Here is a 7,058-nt window from a genome sequence, read left to right as displayed (position 1 = left end):
AATGTCTGTTATCAAAAGGACAACAAATAAGAAGTGTTGATGAGAATGTAAGAAAAAGAACCCTGGTGCACTATTGGTGTTGATGTAAATTTGTGCTGCACTGTGGAAAACAATATGGAGTTTTATTTAAACTTAAATATAAAAATACAATATCATCCAGCAAATTCATATCTGGATACTTATTGCAAGAAAATAAAATCACTAATCAGAGATTGTATATTTAACCCTATATTCATGGCAGCATTATTTACAATAGCCATGATATAGAAGCAAGTTAATGGCCCATCAATAGATGATGGATAATGATGTGTGTTTATAGTATATATATCTTCCCATCTATTAACTATAGATTTATGTATATATGTGTAAAAATACAATGGAATATTACTCAGTTATAAAAAGAATAAAATCCTGTCATTTGCAACAAGTGGGTAGACCAAGAGGGTATTATGCTAAGTGAAATACATCAAAGACAAATGCTGATTGATCTTACTCATATTGTAATTTAAAACCAATGAACATAACAAAACAGAAAAAGAGTTTAGATATAGAAACCAACATGTTGTCAACAGAAAGGAGGGAAATGGGGTGAGGAAAAAGAAATAGTTGAGCAAAGTTAAAAGAGATAAATTTCTAGTAGCAAAATAAATGAGCCAGGGACATGAAATGTACTGTGTGATGAATAGTCAATAACTGTGAAATATCTTTGAATAACAACATATCATAACTAGATTTATTCTGGTGATCAGTTTGAAATGTATTTTAAAAAAGCAAACAATGTTTCATGTAACAGAAACTAACAAGTGTTATATATAAAGTACACTTCAAAAACAAACAAACATACTTATAGAAAGATATCAGACTTGTGGTTATCAGAGGCAGGTGTTGGGAAAGGAGAATTAGATTAAGGGAGTCAAAAAGTGCAAACCTTCAGCCATAAAATAAACATTTTCTAGGGATGCCATGAGTTAAGAAGATAAATATAATTAACACTGCTGTATGTTATACATGAATGTTGTTGAGAGTAGATTCTAAGAGTTCTCCTCACAACCAAAAATAAATGTATTTCTTAAATATTGTATCTAAAAGAGATAATGGATTCTCCCTAAACTTACTGTGATATTAATTTCATGATATATATATTTCAAATCACTATCCTGTAAACCTAAACTTACACAAAGTTTCATGCAAATTATGTCTCAATAAAATTGGGAGGAAGAAATGGAAAAGCCATGATCATTTTTTCCCAGATCATTGCTTATGATCGTTTTTGCAGCAAGTAAATTTGCACCATGATGTATTTATCCTAGGTAAAGATATTAATAAATAAATGATCCAAATAAATAGTACATAAATATACTAATAAAATTAGAGTTTTCCACTGTCTTAAAATTTCTCCCCTATATTAGCCCAGTGGTACTGTAAGCATCAGAATTTGACTTTGTGTCATCTGTCTGAGATTAGGGAATTGATACAAACATAAACCCTTGCTACTGATTTTGCTGTGAGTGAAAAAGTTCACTGTCTCTGACCCAGAGTCTTATGTCTCCTGACATCATTCATAAGAAAGGAACATATTAGGTTGATAAAAATCTCAGCACGGTAAAATCTCAGAACACACACCATTCTTAACAGTTTTGCAATGAGAATGCAATACTAAAAAGACTAGATTTTGTAGAAGAACAATGCGGTGTGTTCTCATGATTGCAGTAGTGGATGTGAGACTATTCCTTGAGATCCACAACAAACATTCTTACTCAAGTGATGGGCAAAGAAGTGTAAGTGTCCTCCATTGTAAGGTCTAAGGATGAGGCCTATGCTTACTCTCCTCAATGTAGCCCAAGGAAAGAAAAGTTATTGCAATTTCTAGATGAATGGGAATAAGTCGTTGAGTCAGTCTCTATAAATTGTTCAAGGGTTCTTCAAAGCCAAAACAAATTGAGTCAACAATGAAAATTAAAAGAAAAAAGTCTTAGACACAATCTTAAACTGAAAAGGAGACATAGTCCTGTTCTGGGATCTGGAAACTGGAGAATGTATATGCCTAAGTGCAATTCAAAGGTGCAGTGGCTTGGCCCTAGCATCAACTCAGGATTCAATGAACAGGTAACAACTAGTCTACTCAGAGAAATATAATCTACAATTTCCTGACCTAAATAAATTACAGTGGCTCAATGGAACTCTTAATTTACAAGGATTTCCCTAATTGCAGAGGAGCAATTCACTGTTGACTCAACTAAGACAGAACTTAGTTACTTTTTAACTATTCATATACACACACACAGTGGTAGACACATTTGTAGTACTTAGGTGGAAATATTCAGTGGGCAGAACTCAGAGAATAGTTTACATAGCACCAGCCAATGTTTGTATTTTGGCCAATATTCTAGCTTTTTCCAGATAAAAACTACAGACTGACAAACAGAAGATATTCTTCTTTAGGACTTCTAGTTTTGAAAGTAAAGTGCAGCTTTTGACTAATCTGTCTAGAACATTTTTACGATGACCACAGTAAGACTCACAGTCTGATAATACAGCTGGATACTAGCTGCTGATCCAGCCCATCTAAATCCCAGATTGCTAATATAAATAACATCACAGCCACCATCATAGTTTGAGCTGACAAATTAAAAGCTGTATGTTTCTGATGTAGAAGCAAAAATTCCATGCCAAACTGATAACTCCTGCTTTAATTTGGCCCTTTTTTTCTCTTGGTAATTGTCATATTTATGGGATGTTGCTACATCTTACCCTGGCCCATTTGCCCCTTCTCCAGGTTATCAAAAGTTTTCTTCACAACTGGTGGCACGTTTTCAGGATGCAATGTTGCCATCTAGTCTTATTAGCTGACACTGACCGCATGATTATTATCAGAAGTCTGTCTCCCTGACCTTGCCTGCAGTGTTTCCAGCATTTCAGGACATGTACATTCTGAAAATGGTTCACCTTTTATTTTAAATCAATGGTAAAAAGTAAAAATATTTCATGAATATTTCATATTTCCCTATATCTACGGAAATTTGGTATTCTTGCTCTTTGGGCAAATTTTTAATTCTATCACCCTCACCTCCTTCTAGTCCACACATTTTAGATTGCTATTTGGTTACTGAATACAACCACTGCAAATAAGGGGCTAGGACAACTTGGATACTTCTTGTGTAAAGGTTAGAATGGACACAAGTTATGTGGGGTGTATAAACCTACTTTGAATGTTTAGGATTGACACTGTCCCTTCTGGACAAAGCTCTGATTCTATGCAGTAAATTAATTAGAAAATAATAAAGGTATAGGTATGGGGATGAGAATCAGTTATTTTGGGATGGGTGGGTTTGAAGAGACAGTAACAAATCCAGCAAATGTGAATGGGATGGTTTAGGCCTCTGGAGGCATGAATTAAGGAGAAAATAATAGTCTCCTAAACCTAACTTCACTTCCTGTCTCAAGAGTGACTCACCCTAGGGCTATGAAAAGAGCTAGTTTATGGTGAAGAGTGAAGCCCAAAAAGTAACAGTTTGAAACCAATGGGACATTCATTTGTTTTGGAAAAGTAGATTTTACTTAAAGTCTACATGAATTGTTTGTTCAATAAATACTAAAATATGTCATTTTGCAGGTGTTGTGCTAACTCTGCTGATAAAGTTAGACAAGGAAACAGGGATAGACAGAAAACATCTGGAAGGGCTGATTTCTGTGCTGAAACTGGGAAAGTCTGAGTAGGCAAAGGGAGGAAATTCTAACCCCAGGGAAGAGCTGGGGTAAAAATTGTGAGATGGGAGTAAACATGGTTGAAAAGATTTTGTTTGAATATATCTCCAGATAGAGTGAAACAAAGATATGCTAAGGTAGAGAGATGCCAGATCTATATAGGGCTCATTAAAATACATTGATCTTGAACTTAGAATTTAAAAGGCATTAAACTCCACCATAAGAAATTAAGCATGTCTTTGGCTGGAACCAAAAAGAAACATAAAATATTCATTAGAAAATATAGTGTAGACTCCTTAAAGGAAGAAACAAAAGCACAAACTGGAATGTTTTCACAACAGAAGAAAAAGGACCATGCATAAAATTTTTAAGTTCTACAACATGCTGAAATTGTCATCTAAGACTACATCCTGTGAACTTCATAATTCCAATGATGACATGATAGAGAACACTATTCCTGGGCAGCTTCCTGCATTTATCTCCTGTTCCAACCTATCCTAATTTAGCAATTATACTTCTTTTTATGATGATTCTGAAATCATTTATAACATTTTCCTCTCTCCATTTTATATTCTTTTTCCAAAAGCTTCCATTTTCTCTTCTTCCTTAAAAACAATTATTTAAATTTATTCCCAAATGATTACATCAAATGACCATGTCAATCAAATATCTTATTTTAAAGTGGTAACTTAGTCTCCCGTTTTACTCTTAACTCTATTTTAAAAAAAATAAAGAAGATACAGGTACACATGTATATTTATTGTTCAAATAAAAGAATTGCAAGCATTTGTTGATATATGCCAACATCACTTTTAATCTTTGCTATCCTGCATAACCTGACAGTCCTTTGGTAGATCAGTTGTAATTAGGATGACGTTCTTATACTAAAGATGGCTGATGTGATGGCCTTGAAAGAGAGGCAGCTGATGTATCAGCTATCACTGGCACTAGAAACCATGGGTTGCTTTCTGGTTGAAGGTTAGAAAAAGAACCTTCATTAGCTGATATGTGGTGATATCTACTTGGAAAAGTACAAGGCTCCACCATCAGTCCAAAATAATTGCTCTGTACAGGAGATACAATACAGTACTTAAAAGTAGAAGCTGTTAGTTGTAATGAAATTCATAGTGCGGTCATTTGCTTCAGTGTAGCTGCTTTGTGAGTACAGGTGAAAAGTGGTCAACTGATTTGAAATAGCATGTTGATCCACTACAATTTGTTCTGGTGGTCTAACTGGCATCGATGATGGAGAAGAAAAATCACCTCTGATTGGGGTAGTTGTATTAACAATTATCTGACTTGTCGAGGGCTTCTTTATTATAGACATACTTAAATGTGTAGAGTTTGAAAATACACTTTCTCCACTAGTGCCAGCCACAAAACCAGAATTATGATTATCAACATTACCCACTGCTTTCAAGTGACTCTTTTTGAAATCTTGAGCTGATGAAGATACTGGAGAAGAATTTTTAATCCCAACTCTTTTTATTCTTACTAAAATTTGGGAACAGTCTCATTTAAAATTTGAATTATGATAGAACAGCAACTAAAATGAAAACAAAGTTTTTAGTATATTCTAAAGCAAAATACAAGACTTCAATAAGCCTCACCTGTAAAACCTCAGATTTCAAGTTTCCTATAAAAAAGATAATATCATCAAAATATGTACATTATTTACTATCTTTTGAAATTTCTTATTGGAAGACACAAATTTAAATAGTATAGTCCTCAAGTTTAAAAACTTAGCACTTACAATAACAGTGAATGCCACTTTTAGAAAGCAGTTTTAATATATTTAGAGTTCTGATAAGATTCATAGTTGCTAGAAAAGTTTCTCATAATCTAGAAAATCAGTGCACAAAATTTTTTTAGAAAAAATAATTAATTTTAGCCTTAGTAGTTTTATATAATGTTCAAAACCTTGTTTTACATTTATATTACCATAGATTGATGTACATGATAAAATTCTATATATATGTTCTAAAGGGGTAACTAAATTTTTTTAATACCTTGCCTAAAACTGAGGTTTGTTTTTCTCCTGCCAGAAAGTCAGCTAGACAAGCAGATCTTCGAAAATTCTGCCACACTTTACTAAACCCATAAAGGTTAAACAGTCTAACCAAACTTTTCATGCATCCAGTTTCAAATACTCTGAAAGGGGTTTTCTTTCCAAAACTTCTTTCTTAAAGAGATTTTTGTCAATCACTATAGAAGTTCCATTCTCACTCCACCAAATGGATTTAAGTTGATCACTCCCAGTTATTTTCCAGAGTTTTCTTGGAAATGTCAGAGAACGAAAATCATTATGCTCACCTGGTTCAGAGACACAAAGTGTGTAATGTGGACTTTTTATCAAGGATTATTCAGACAAAGCCTGAAAAGCATTTTCTTCAATCATAGACCTCAAGTCCAACTCCCTGGTGAATGTTTGATCACACAATAGAGATCCACTGGAATTTCCTGAACCAGTTGGTCCATCTTTAGCAGACAAATTTTGAATATCTGAAGAAATGTTTGCCATCTTAAATAACTTTTTCTTCTGCTACTTTTCTAATCTGCATGGTTTTGAATACTGCTGTTTCAAACACTGCTCTGGCAGGTCTACACAGATAAACTGCCTAGGCCATCACAATGGTTCTCAACCTGAGTAGCTGTGATGTCACAAAATGTTTGGTCTCCTAGCAACCCAAGTACAACATCTAGTCAGGGTTTACTTCTCATTCATCCAGTTACAACAAAACATATAGGATGTTTATTTTTATAGTTTGATCTGCAAATATTATTCCCACAAAATCTTTTAAATAAATTAATTTTGGGGTCCATGAAATAAAACCAATCTCCTTCCTTTTGCACACAAATTTATACCAGATTAATGAACAGAGTATAAATAATGCACAAAATAAATAAAATAATTTTAAATTTTGGAATTTGAAGTGAAACTTGTATAAAACCTAGGCAGAAATGGTATAACTATTTCATTATCATTTGTGATTAAAATGAAACATAACTTGATTTGAAGATGGAAGTAATTATTTATCTGTCTATTTTACATTAAGTAGCTCCATATTCAGAATACATACATGAGCAGAATAAATATCAGTTTATTTGGTATGTTTGTAAAGAAATGGTAAATATTTATGAAATAAAATTAGATTAAAATTATCAATCAACTTTAAGAAATCACAAAGGGGGGAATTTAACAATATCATTTATAATTCAATGTTATAAGTAAAACAAATGTAATTTAAAATTCTAATTTAAACTTACAAAAGATGCTATCTTATTTTATACTTATAACCATATTTTTGCCATTCTTTCACTCAGGTTTTTCAGTCCCTAGAAGAAACAAATTC

At 33.0% G+C, this 7,058-nt stretch overlaps 1 pseudogene; it reads right to left on the bottom strand.

The window, feature by feature from the left end:
• Positions 1–4,584: 4,584 nt before the first annotated feature.
• On the bottom strand, positions 4,585–6,226 carry LOC135320352 (heat shock transcription factor, Y-linked-like; annotated as a pseudogene).
• Between the last annotated feature and the right edge of the window lie 832 nt (positions 6,227–7,058).

The sequence above is a fragment of the Camelus dromedarius genome, chromosome Y (assembly GCF_036321535.1).
Source record: "Camelus dromedarius isolate mCamDro1 chromosome Y, mCamDro1.pat, whole genome shotgun sequence".
NCBI lineage: Eukaryota > Metazoa > Chordata > Mammalia > Artiodactyla > Camelidae > Camelus > Camelus dromedarius.
The sequence above is the reverse complement of the archived record's forward strand: the minus strand, read 5'-3'. Positions and strand labels throughout refer to the sequence as shown.